Raw genomic sequence first — 14,463 nt, 5'->3', positions numbered from 1 at the left:
TTTTAAGTTTATGTATTAATTTTGAGAGAGAGAGGGAGACACAGACTCCGAAGCAGGCTCCAGGTTCTGAGTTGTCAGTACAGAGTCGGACACTGGGCTCGATCACACTAAGGGTGAGATCATGACCTGAGCCGAAATCAAGAGTCAGCCGCTTAACTCACTGGGCCACCCAGGTGCCCCTAATTCTGTTTATTTTTTAATTGCTGCATCGATAATGTCATTCCACTTTTTTCCCCTTCTTTCCTTCCTTCCTTCTCTCTCATTTTTTCTTTCTTCTTCTTCTTCCTTCTTCCTTCTTCCTTCCTTCCTTCTTCCTTCCTTCCTTTCTTCTTTTAGAATGTAAAGATTTAAATGATGCATCTTGTTTTTAATACCTCTTATTTTATTTCTTCCTGATCAAGGAATTTGGTTTGTACTATTACTACATTAGGGCACTTGTGAGTTGTTCTACTTAAAAATAACACGTAACTGTGGAGTGTGTGTGAGAACACGAGTGTATGTATATTGAGGTTTATGTCATTGTCTTTTATAACTTGTTCTTTAAAAAAACAAACAAAACTAAATCCTTTCTAAGTTAAGATAGATACACTTACGGGGCACCTGGGTGGCTCTGTTGGCTAATTGTCTGACTTCAGCTCAGGTCATGACCTCACGTTTCTAAATTCGAGCCCCAGGTCGGGCTCTGTGCTGACAGTTCAGGGCCTGGAGCCTGCTTCTGATTCTGTGTCTCCCTCTCTCTGCCCCTCCCTGCTCATGCTCCGTCTCTCTCTCTCAAAAATAAATAAACACTTTTTAAAAAATTTAAAAAGATATATACACTTATGTATACTGCTATATTGTGTTTATTTTAATACATTATTACATTTTGTGAGACTTTGCTTCACATAGTTTGATAAATTTGATATACTACCAATATAATATTATTAGTAGCATTGTGGTCCTTTGCAGATTTTCCTTGTGCATTTTCTCTGTAACATAAGACCATTTCTTTCCCTACTTACGGGTTTCAACCTTGGGTTGATTTTATCAGCTATTCATTTCAAAAGTAGCTCACTCTTTTTAAATTGGCCCACTTTGCCATTGTTCATCACTTAACTTCCAACATTTCTTTATTACCCTAATTTATTTATTTATCTTCTGTTGTTATCCAAAGTTGGTAGATCAAGATTTTATATATATGATTATATATAGATTTATCTCTCTATACAACTGTACAGAGATTTATCTCTCTATATGATTGTACAGAGATTTATCTTTATATTAGATGATTATATAATCATCTCATTCAAAATCCATAGAGAATATATATATTAAATATGTAGTTATGAGAGTATAAAAAACTGTTTTAAGTCTTCCACATTTATAAAATAAAACTATATATCTATACCTACGTACATTCAGAAATAAGAAAACTGAATCGATTTAATAAAAATATAACTTAAAATGCTCAGCATGCAATGAAAGAAGATAATATATACTTGTTTTCTCAGAAACCGTGAATTAGTTAAATGATAATACATTAACTATGAATGAATTTCTGTCTAAATGTGTTGAAATCTGTGCCTTCTCCCCTCTTCTTTTTTTGCCCCTACAGGGGGAGGAGAACAGACTGGTTTGTATATTTTCTCAAAGATTTTATGGTGCTTTAATATATATTTGTCTCCTCTGAGCCCCCTCTGTGTGCAGCCATGGGGAGGCACACTATTTCTTTTTCTTTTCCCTCTTTTGTCCTTGTCCTGGATGTTGATCTCAAGGCACATTCTACCTCTCCCCCTCAACTCTCTCTCTCTCTCTCTCTCTCTCTCTCTATATATATATATATATATATACATGTTTATTTCTATCTCTGTCTTAAGATTCAGATAATAAAGATGATATCTTTGTGCTATCTCCTCTGTGCCTGAGAAAGGGGTACTGACAGAGCAATTTTTTCCACTTATGACTCTCTCACATCCCTTACCTTTTGCTTTCTGACTTTAATGCATTTGGAAGATTGTTAATATTTTGGAAGTGTGGCTTCTACTAATTTAATTAGGGAAGTTTGTCTCCATTTTTATTTATTTATTTTTATTCTTCTCTATTTTAATATCCTCTTCAAAGAAAAATCTACAAAATCCATCAATTTGGTAGCGTATATAATGATGACTGTCATAAGGGACGTATCCACTGATTACCTACACGCTGTCATACCATCATTTTTAACCAAAGTATCCCACCCATGGAGATTAATAATCCTCCCTTATAAAGTACACAGAATAATAGACTGGCAGAAGGATATTCACTGGCTTATATGATGTTTAGAAGAAGGAAAATGATTATCTTTCCATATATTATAAGTCTGGATACAAAAAGAACGCTAGACACGTGACACACAAGCATTTCAAAAGTGGCCCAAAGAATCATTTTTAATTTGTTATAATTATTTTTTTTAGTTATTTAAAAGACGTAGAGTCTTCACGTCTCAAAGTGTATCAAGAGAACTCACCCAACTTTATCTGTGCATCTCTACTTACCACATGCACATACTGGGTGCATAATAAATGAACATATAGGTGAATAAACCGATAATTAGGAGAACATTATTACTCCATTGCTTCAGTTTGACGAGATTGGTTGTTTTAGTGTGGTGGAGACATATTCTGGGTGTTGCTTTAAATATTGCCTTCTCAGGGCGCCCTGGGTGGCTCAGTCGGTTAAGCATCTGACTCTGATTTTGGCTCAGGTCATGATCTCACAGTTCATGGGTTTGAGCCTCACATCAGTCTCTGCACTGGCAGTGTGGAACCTGCTTGGATTCTCTCTCTCCTCTCTCTGTGCTCCTCCCCTGCTCTCTCTCTCAAAATAAATGAATAAACTTTAAAAAAAATTAAATATTGACTTCTTGCAAGTGTATAAAAACTAGAATCACACTGCCTAAAATTTAGTTCATTGAACACAATTTCACTTTTTTTGTAGAATAAACTTTAAGGTCAAACTTGGGAATTGCTGGATTAAATGTCCTCTCCTTTGTCACGCATAGTATCCCAATAACGAATTCCAATTTCATCACTCAGTGGACTTTTGGTTGATCATTTGAAATTATTTTCACTCATTTGGTTGACAATCATAAATTAGCATAAGTGTGGGGAAATTTGGGAGGTATTTTTTTCTTTTAGCATAAATTATATGCCATTATTTCTCATTAGGTATTTATGGCTAATAGCCTAAAGAAATATTCCTTCGATACTATAATGAGAGAAACTGATAACACATAAGAAAGGACATTTATGAAAGCAATCTCATGAATTTTAAATATTTATTGTAGAGAATAATGTGTCATTTTATACTTTAGTGGATATTTAATGCTTCTATGAAAATTATAAACTATAATAAAAGTATAAATTGCTACCTCATCATTAGATAGTTTGCTGAAATACCTGAAAAAACAGAGTATTAACCCACAGTATACCAATAAAAGTGGCCATTACCATTTTCCATCCTCGGCCAATGGACCCTTATAATTTTTTTAATATCTAAGTCATATTGTGAATACATTTTTAGAAATAATGATAAGTGTAATGAAACATAATGAAAAATATAATGATAAACATAATGAAAATGATTAAAAATTTTCATAAAGAAATGGGGAAAACTTTACATCAGGTAAATCCTGGCATTGACACATCACAAAAGTTGAAAGAATACTGTCAGGGTCTCTTAGCAAAATTGGGTGTTTCAGGTTCTCCTACTGAGTGACTAAATAAGAATATCATATGTCATTTTCTACTTAGAAGTATATAGCTAAATCAATATTTAATTCAGTTTTAGAAAATTCATTGAGATTATATTCATCTGAAGAGTCATAGCTTGAGATTTTACTTTTTGATCAAGTTAACCATTATTTTTAGTTTTGAATTGAACTATTGCTGTAGCCACTTGTCATATGTAGCTACTTAAGTTTTAAACAAAGATGGACAAATTTAAGAATTTAGTTCCTCAGTTATACAAGCCACATTTCAAGGGCTAGATAGCCTCATGTGTCTGGTAGATACTATATTCAGTGGCACAAACATGAAATATTCCCATTACTGCAGAAAGTTCTATTGCGCGGCACTTGTACAGAGTCTTGTCTCTTTTCTATTCATCTTCTGAGTTGACTAATAATTATGAAATTTCTTCTGTCAATTTCCCCCCCTTTGCCATTAAGATTTAAAAATAATAAAATTTTTATTCCCAGTTTTGCTTGGTAAAAGCAAAAGCAGATTGGAAAGATGGTCTATTCATTCTAACCTGTCCTATTATTCTAACCCTGTTTTGTTTTTTAATTCAGAAATGCTTTTTTTGGAATATGATATAATTTTGGAGTGCTGACTTAGGCTTTTTTTTTTCACTCTGTTCCTACCATATCTTTTGACAGCACTTTTATAATGTAACTATAATGTTATATGTACTTATTTTTGTCTGAGTTTTATTATAACTTAATATTCTCAAGCATGATTCTTTTTATATCTCAAACACAATATCTTACTTAGGAATGGTAAATTAGTTTTGGAAGGAAATACATGAAGGAGAACAGAAAGGAAAAGACAATGAGAGGGAAACAAATAAAAAACAATTTTTTTTTAAGAAAAAGTCTTTGGGATATAATAATAATCTGTAAAAATTATAGAAATTTCAATATGAATGTGTATAACTACCTATTTTGCAAAAGAAGAGATCTGTATTAAAGATGCTAAGTACTTTGGCAAAGGTCATATATTAGTTTCTTATTACTTCTACAACAAATTACCTCAATCTTAGAGATTTAAAATAACACAAATCTATTGTCTTATAGCTCTACAAGTCAGAAGCCCGACGTGGGTCCTGATGGGCTAAAATTAAGGTTTTGGCAATTTCTTTTTGACTCTTAGAGCAGAATCCGTTTCATCGAACTTTCTAGAATCTACCGGTTGTTAGACACCTTCCATCCTATTTATTTGTCGGCTGGTTGGTGGGTTTGTTGGTTGGTTGGTTGGTTGGTTGATTTATTTATTTATTTATTTATTTATTTATTTATTTATTGTGGTTGCCCTGGAGTTTGCAACATACATTTATAACTAACTGAAGTCCATAATAACACCATTGCACTTCACAAGCAGTGCATGTACCAAGTAATAGAGTATTCCCAATTTTTCCCTTCAGTCCCTTATAATATTGTCATTCCTTTTGCTCTATCTATCTAACCTAATCAAATCTATAATAACCAAATATATTTTGCTGTTATTTTTCAAATAAATTGTCTGTTAGATTAAAAATATTTAGAGTTTAGTTTTTAAAATTGTATCTACCATTTTTTTTCCTTTATCGAGATCCAATTTTCTCACCTGTAATCTTCTCTTTAAGTCTGAAGAAGTTCCTTTAATATTGTTTGCAAGATAGACCTAGTGGCAACAAATTTCCTCAGTATTTGTCAGAGAAAATTTGTATTTCCTTTTCTTTTCTCTGAATATTATTTCACTGACAACAGAAATATAAATTCGTGTGTGTGCTTTTTTTTTCTTTCAATAATTTGATACCTCGTTTGCATGTTTTCTGAAAACAACTCCAGTGTAATTCTATTCCTTGTTCATACATAGATAAGGTGTGCATTTTCCCTTCTGGCTTCTTCCAAGATTTTCCTTTGTCTTTGTTTTATTTGCAGTTTGAAAACGTATGCCTTGGTCTGGATATAGTGTTGTTTATTCTGCTTGATGCTCTCTGCACTTCCTGAATCTGTGGCTTCTTGTCACTCATTAATTTTGGAAAAATCTCAGCCATTAATTATCTAAATATTCTTTCTATTCATTCCTCTTTTTTGTTATTCCCATTACACATATGTTACACTGTTTATTATTGTCCTACAGTTCTTGGATGTACTGTGGTTATTTTCATTCATTTTTTTCTTGCCTTTCAGTTTAATAAGTTTCTTTTGACATATCATCTAGCTCACTCTTTCTAGACCATTGATCCTTAGCCATTTCTAGCCTATAGATCAGATATAGGGAGGGGGTGCATTTCATAATCCTACGATTAGCTGTCAGTCTTCTAGTGACCCAGTGTTTCAGGGCTGCGACATTCACCAGTGCTGCTCAGCATTTTTTTTCACCTGTAGGTGAGACAGGAAGGCTACACAGAGGGAAATTTCCCTTTCCTAAAGTTGGTAAATTCTGGTAAGATAGTTTCTTTTGAGAGTAGTCCTTTATAAAGAGAAAAGAATGTTCTGGAGCGTTTCCAAATGATTACTTTTCCTCTTTCCCTGAAATAAGCACAAAGAGCTCTTTCTCTGTTCTTCACCTTGAGAACCTGGTGGGACTCCTTGTGTTATAACTCATGACTGTGTGCCCTGTCTCCGAAACTTGGCCCCTGGTGTTTTTAAATCTCAAGTTGGTCTACATTGGACCCTCCACAGTTTGCTAATAGCAGTTTAAGTGTTTCTATGGGCTCTGGATCTGGCACTGAGTTGGTACTCCTGGTTCTGGTTTCTGAAAGTGTCATTTTTGGTATCCACTTCTCTCTCTATAGCGTTCAGGACAGTGGTTTATCCTTGACCTCAGTTTCCTTATATATCTAAGAAAAGCTTGCTGGTTTGCAGTTTCTTCAGCTTTTTCTTTGTTTTGAGAAGGGAGTGAGAACTTTCACACTATTTAGAGGTCAAGCCAGAAACTGGAAGTACAGACTCCCGTTCCTTCAAAACTAGCAAATGGTTGGTGGAGTCTTTCTCTGGGATAAGCTTATTAACATCTTGAGGGAGACATTTTTCTGTCTACCACAGGCTCCAAGCTCATAGGTCAGAGAAAGCTATCACATAGGTTCCCTTCATTCTAGGCCATCTCTTTAAGAACCATTTAAACTCATTAAAAATCTTCTCTCTCCCTCTCTGTCTCTCTGTCTCTCTCTCTCTCTCTCCGTCTCTCTTTCTCACTCTCTGCCTCTCTCTTCCTCTTCCTTCTCCCTCTCCCCCTTTCTTTTTCTCCATCTTTCCTTCCCAGCCTCCCTCTCTGTCTCAAAACCATCAACTCTGCAATTATTTCTCTAATTTGGGTAGCATTTTCTCTTGCATAGGACACCATTCCTACTGAAACTATACAAATATGGTTTCGGTTTGGAATTTAGTCTCTCTGCCTAAGATGATCCTTGATGAAAAGTGCCTCAAAATTATACCTAGCACTTAGCATCAAAATTCGTATAGTGCATACTTACCTGAAGGCTATGCTTAATATTCTACAAACTGATTCCCCCTTGAAGCCACTGCTCTGTGAAATTAAAAACAAACTCATGTAATATTGAAGACCTATAAACTATTATTATGAACATTATAGAGATGTGAAGATAATAGAAATAAACAATGGATTTTTTTTAAGGAAACATTTTATCACTACTTCAATGGGTCCACGTATATAAACATTTCAGATGCACTAGTCTGTTATGGATGTAGCATCAACATTTCAAGTAGCCCCAGTTAGTTTCAGTGATTCCTATATAGAAACAAAGTCTCAATAAACAATCTAATATTATTTATAAAAGGAAGATAAGTTGTAAAGTAAACTCCTTCAAAATAACATCAATATAACCTGGAAATACAGAGAATCTTAAAAACTATTGGGAAAAAGGGCTGAATTTGTCTAAACTGTTAATACGCGTTGAAAATTTTTGTCTTTGGCATGAGGCCCAAGTCTAGGTCAATTGGATATTCAATTCAAGTTGCCATCTGCTAGATATTTTTGAAACCGATGCAGTATAAACTTATATTTAAATATGTTTTAGTCCTCAAAATGTTCATACCACAAAATCACCATTTTGACTGGCATTAATTAAAATCTTTGTCTAGCTGCGTCTGCAGAAAGAGCAAGAATTGAATATAGTAACAATGCAACTAAATTAATGGCGTACTGTGATGGACATCTAGGGCCAAATATTGAAAGGACATCTACTGATTCTCCTTTTATGACGGCAGGTTCAAGCTATTAGTTTCAAATAATACATGCATTGGATATCTTTTTTTCAACAGAACAAAAGGACATGTTTTCAGAAGTAAGTGGGTTGTTTTCAGAAGTGAGAGGGCTAAAAGAAGTTATCTGACTGTGGCTAAATTGCATGCCACCAGCCACTCAAATCAAAAGGCTGCCTCCAATGGTTCTGGTATGGAAATCTGATTTTCTGCAAGAATTTTATGTTTGAGCGTAGTAGAACTATAAACAGAGAGATTACAAAATCTATTATTTTAAAGAATAAATTTAATTGCACATAGTCTGTATTTTTAGAAATATGGCATAAAAATAAACAGAAAGTACAGGATATTTTATTCTATGGTATTCCATAGGTTTTTCATATAAAACAAAACTTAAATATGATTTATAAGTACATAAAAATCTATAAATTTTGAACTAATATATTTATACCATAGAAAAAGAAGATATTGTATCACTATTAAACTTTTACAAATAATGTGATAAATCATGATTTGGGGGAAAAATTTTAAATATGAAGTTTGGAAGACAGTAAGGAAAAAATCACTACACTTTCAAGAGTTAGACAATTATTTAAAATGTCTTATAAATGTTATAAAATCTACAATTTTTTTAACGTTTATAATTATCGAGAGACAGAGAGAAACAGAGCATGAGCAGAGGAGGGACAGAGAGAGGGGGAGACACGGAATCTGAAGCAGGCTCTAGGCTCTGAGCTGTCAGCCCAGAGCCCGACACGGACTCAAACTCACAAACTGTGAGATCATGACCTGAGCCGAAGTTGGACACTTAACCAACTGAGCCACCCAGGTGCCCCATAAAATCTATATTATAAAACATTTTATAATCTAAAAATAAAATAATAAGATTAAGATGGATTATTCAGTACATTCTCAATTATGAGGAAGGAAACAGTACAAACCTTCATTGTGGTTTTCTTTGGACATATACATTTTTTAATTTTTATTTTTATGTGTTTTACAATACATATATGGTAAATACATATCTTGTTAAGAGATAATTAAATGTTACCTATTATTTTTTCCTTGATGTAAAAACTGACAATTTTTTTTTTTTAATTTCAGTGGCAGATACAGGACTTATGGTATGAAAATATTGAAGGATTCCTGTGAATGCTTCTTCTAAGTGGTATTAAATATTTTATAGTCAGTCTAATGTAAAGGAAATCATTTGGCATGAGGACTCTATGTCCTAACTTCTTTATCATCTAATTCATTATCTCTAAATATATTTAAATTATTTATACAAAAATTGTGAGGTTGTTATGAAGGACAAATGAGTACACATAAATGAGGGAATCTTGAATACTGGCTTTTCAGACCCTTATAGCCTGATCTCAACCTATCTATCCCTGCAGTGATATTTACCATTCTCCTTAAGGTAATTTGTTCTAGATTGTGTCCTTAATGTTGTCCAATTAAATATAGGAAACTCCGTTACATTTGAATTTCAAATAAATGATGAATACTTCTTTCAGTATAAAGTTATACCAAATATTGCATGGGTCATGCCTATATTAAAGATGTTAATGGGGCACCTCAGTCAGTTAAGTGTCTGACTTCAGCTCAGGTCGTGATCTCATGGTTCGTGAGTTAGAATCCCATGTTGGGCTTTGTGCTGACAGCTCAGAGCCTGGATCCTGCTTCAGATCTCCCGCTCACTCTCTGTCTCTCAAAAATAAACATTAAAAAAATGTTTTTTAATATATTAAGTAGAGTAGGGGCACTGGGTGGCTCAGTCAGTTAAGCATCCAACTTCGGCTCAGGTCATGATCTCAGTTTGTGAGTCTGAGCCTCCCATTGGGCTCTGCACTAACAGCTCAGAGCCTGAAGCCTCCTTCGGGTTGTGTGTCTGCCTCTCTGTCTCTCTGTTCCGCACACCCCTCCTGGTTCATGCTCTGTCTCTGTCACAAAAATAAATAAATGTTAATATATATTACATATAAAATATATGCATAATAAGTAGAATAGAGTTGAATGGAGTGAAGTAGAAGATACTATGATATTAATCCCATGCAATGCTTGGGATATGTTTATACCAAAAATAATCAATTGTTTATTGAAAATTCAGATTTAGTTAGGTGTCCTATACTTTTATTTGTTACACCCAGTAACCTTAGCCTTTGCTATTTTGGTTAAGCTTGAAGCAAAGTTTCCCAGAGTCTCTTTCACTGTGTATAGAATTGATCTAAAATGAGTTGGACTTTGAATCTCATTTAAATGATGAAAATGAAGTGTCCACCATTACTCTGTAGGTCTTTGTGGTCAGAGATGGTAATGGACAGTGTCTGTTGGGTTTCAGCTGAGTTTCACTTTCCTCAGTTCAGCTTCCTAACTGCCTCTTGACTGCTGGTCTTGCATGAACAATAGTGGCTCCAGGGGCTTGATTGTGACAAGAGCCTCCATCGACCTCTCCAGGAACTGGCATGCTTAGATTCTCAGCTCTCCCTGCAAAAGCCCCAATTTGCCCATCTGTGTTACACTCCACCAAGGTTTGTGAGCCTATCTTTGTGTCTGCTCATCCAACTGATCATAACTTCCAAGCTCCTCAATTATGGAAGAACTAATTCCTATAATATCTATGACTTTCACAGTACTCATCGTGGTTCTTTATCTCTGACTAAATTCAGATAATTATGGACAATGAAAGTACCAATGATCTTATCTGGCTAGTTCCTTTCAATGTAATTTGGTAAATGTTGCAATTTGTTTAGTGTGTATGCCACCTCCTTATGAGTTACATTTTGAAACCAAGTAAGCCTGCCAAGACTTGAATCTACTTACAGTTTAGAGGCATCATTATTTCCCTTTAAGAAAATTTTTCTTATGATATTTCCAAATGATCGTCTTTTTCCAAATTCTCTAGAAAGTCTGTCAAACCCATCATCTAGGGACATACAATATGCCTTATTCAGCAGCATGGTACTCTCAACAGTATTACTACTGATTAGGATATTTAGTTTACAGTAAACAAAGGGTAGAAATTGCCTTATGCTTGTGGAATTTCCTGTTCCTAACCTTTGATCTTAACCATCTGTATTCAACTATCTCTGGCCTGAAGAAATGACGGAAGGCACTAGATAATACCTTGTAAGTTTTGGGTAATGCTTTCCAGGGAGCGGAATATACTTTGAATCAGTAAACAGGGTACGATCCTATTTCTGTCATAATCTATTTTCATGAATATGAAAGTCAAGGGAATGAAATGGGAGTGATTCTTCACCCTTAGTGAGGAATAAGTGATTGCTATTACCCTTAGCAATCCATCAGTAAAAGGTTTGTTTCCTATCATGAAATGTTGGCTTCTGTTTTAGAGATACTATTTCCCAATGGAGGAAAGATTAATGGAAAAGTAAAGTCTTCCTTAAACTGGTGGTCAAGATGACATTGACCATATTGGGATTTTCATGACATTTAACTAACAAAGAAGAGAGCATACTGTTTGGAGTAACTTATTCTGAAATTCTGGAGGAATATGGGTTTGTAATGGAAGAAGCACAGACAATGTCTGATTCATGAGTCCTCTAGGACCCCTCTTAGAAATCCTTTGTGCTAAAATAAAAACTAAAGGAAAATTTTAACAACTCAGTACATACATGACTGTGAGTTGCTCAGACACTATAAGAACAAGGATTTCACTCCACTAGGCAAAGAACCATTGGCTAGCTGAGATGGTTTCTGAGGTCAAAGGGAATAAGGAAATGGAAATATAAGAAAGTGATAAATACCAGTGATGACCACATGACCTGTTGTAGAATTGGGGATTTTACTAATTAGGGATATTTGTTCCTTGCTTTAGTGTGAGTCAATTCTTATCTTTACTAAGCAATTATTTTGTCTTTTCCACTACCACAGTCCTAGTACCTAACATAAGATATAATGATCATAGTCAACCTATATCTCAGTATTTGATTTATAGGACATCATATTTATAGGATACCTTAAGGGTTTTTAGAATGATTAGTGAATTTTCAGCTATATGAGGTATGGTTGCCTCATGTTGTGTGGAAACAGATAATTGCTATTTTCTGTATTTTGAAGTGAATATAGTTATGATAGGTGTTATGAATGCCAAAATGTGCTACCATCATCTTGGCTAAGCTGGGTATTATGGTATTCAAAACGTATTCCCTGTATGGCTGAGGGATAGAGTTGGTCCATAGGGAAACCTATTGTTTCCACTACAGAAACTGATGTGTTTAGTTTTTCAGAATTTTCTGCCCTAACTTCTTCTTCTGCCCTTGTGCATTGAAGAATTTATTATAAATATTTTCTCTGTATCTTCTACTCTTCCATCCAAATCGTCACTTCCCAAGCTTCTCCCAAAATTTTATAACCTGTAACTCCTCTAAAAAATCCTTAGCCCATTTGGCAGACAGACACTCGGTTGACTGTCAATAATCTGCCCCCTGATCATCATACCTTAGTGTCATTCCCTCTCCTTGAGTGTGGGTGGAACTGTGATATTTGCTTCTAATCAATAGAATGTGGCAAAGTAGCTGTGCTATCATTCTCTTGGCTATATTACATTGTATAAGGCTCTTTTACCATAGTGTAGAGAGACCCTCTCCCTCTGGTATTGAAGAAGCAAGATGTTATGACATGAATTGCCTAAGGAGGGAACAACTTGGAAACAAACTTTGGACAGCCTCTAGAAGCTGAGGACTCATTTTTACAGCTGCAAGGGATTGAATCCTGCCAATAACCACATGCGCTTGGAAGAAAACACACGTTCTAGAAATGAACGCTGGCTGGCTGACACCTTGACTACAGCTTTGTGAGACCCTGCACAGAGAAACCAGCTAAACAATATGGAGACTCTTCACTCACAGAAACTATGAGATAATGAATATGTGTTGTTATAAACTGACGATTCTGTGGCAATTTGTTATTATACGACTAGAAAACTAATGTACCCCATAATACTCATAATGATTCTGTGTTCCTAACTGAAGCACGATTGAGTCACACTTCATAGTACATACTACAACTGGACTTTTCTAGTATCTTCCCTAATTTTTATTTAGATATAATTGACATAAAACATACAATGTATGGTGCACAGCATAATGATTTGATATATATTTAGCTATATATACATACATATATATATATATATATGTATGTATATATAGCAAAATGTTACCACAAGAAGATTAGCTGACATATGTCTCCTCACAGAGTTACGTTTTATTTTCTTGGGATAAGAACTTTAAGATATGTCTTCTTGGCAACTTTTTTTTAAAAGTGTATTTATTTTTAGAGAGAGTGGGGAAGGGCAGAGAGAGAGAAAGAGAGAGAATCCCAAGCAGGCTCCTTACTGTCAGTGCAGAGTCTGGTACGGGGCTCAAACTCATGAACAGTGAGAGCATGACCTAAGCTGAAATCTAGAGTCAGATGTTTAACCGACTAAGCCACTCAGGCGTCCTTAGCAACTTTTGAATTTACAAACCAGTATTGTTAACTACTGTCATGATGTTGTTACATCACAACACCAGAACTTATTTATCTTCTAAATAGAAGATTATACTTGTAAAAAAAAATTAATGTTTATTTATTCTTGAGACAGAGACAGAGTATGAACAGGGGAGGGGCAGAGAGAGAGGGAGACACAGAATCTGAAACAGGCTCCAGGTTCTGAGCTGTCAGCACAGAGCCTGACACGGGGCTCGAACCCACGAACTGTGAGATCATGACCTGAGCCAAAGTTGGACGCTTAATCGAGTGAGCCACCCAGGTGCCCCTAGAAGATTGTACTTTTTGACAACCCTCATCTAATGTCTTTATCCTCCACCCTCATCATTGGCAACCATAAATGTGACCTCTATTTTATGAGTTTGTTTTTTATTTTTTTAGGTTCTACATATAAGTGAGATCATATAGTATTTATCTTTCTCTGTGTCACTTACTTTTTTTTATCTTATATCTCTTTTTTCACACTAAACTGCTGACCCCATGAAGGAGTTTCTTCTCTGACATCTCCAATACCAGAATACACAAGACACCTAATGTATAGTTGTAGAATGACCATGACTGATTGGTCAACCCAATGAAGTAATGAACAAATTATGATCCATATTAGATTTTGTTTATAAAATAAGAATGAACCACAGTAGCTACACTTGTCTTCATTCTATGTCAGGATTGTGAATTACAAAAATTTCAAATCACTACTGTAAATTTGCTTTGGTATAAGTTAAATAAAATATTTTGTTTCTTCTATTACAAGAGTCATTGTGATGTGCAGTGTTTGACATCACAATCACCTGAGGAACTCATTTAAAACTGCAGATTTATGGACCCTAACTCAGATACAATGGTTTCAGATTTCTCAGAGTGGGTCTTCAGAATATCCATATTATACAGACTCCTCAGGTGATGTTCAGTCACACAAATGTTTGACAACAATTTCTGGAAAAGCATGGCTTTCTTTTTACATTAAAAAAAAAATCTGTTTTCACATAAAACAGTTGCCTCAC

This window comes from Panthera tigris, chromosome A1 (genome assembly GCF_018350195.1).
Source record: "Panthera tigris isolate Pti1 chromosome A1, P.tigris_Pti1_mat1.1, whole genome shotgun sequence".
NCBI classification, from domain to species: domain Eukaryota; kingdom Metazoa; phylum Chordata; class Mammalia; order Carnivora; family Felidae; genus Panthera; species Panthera tigris.
Note: the sequence above shows the minus strand (reverse complement) of the source record.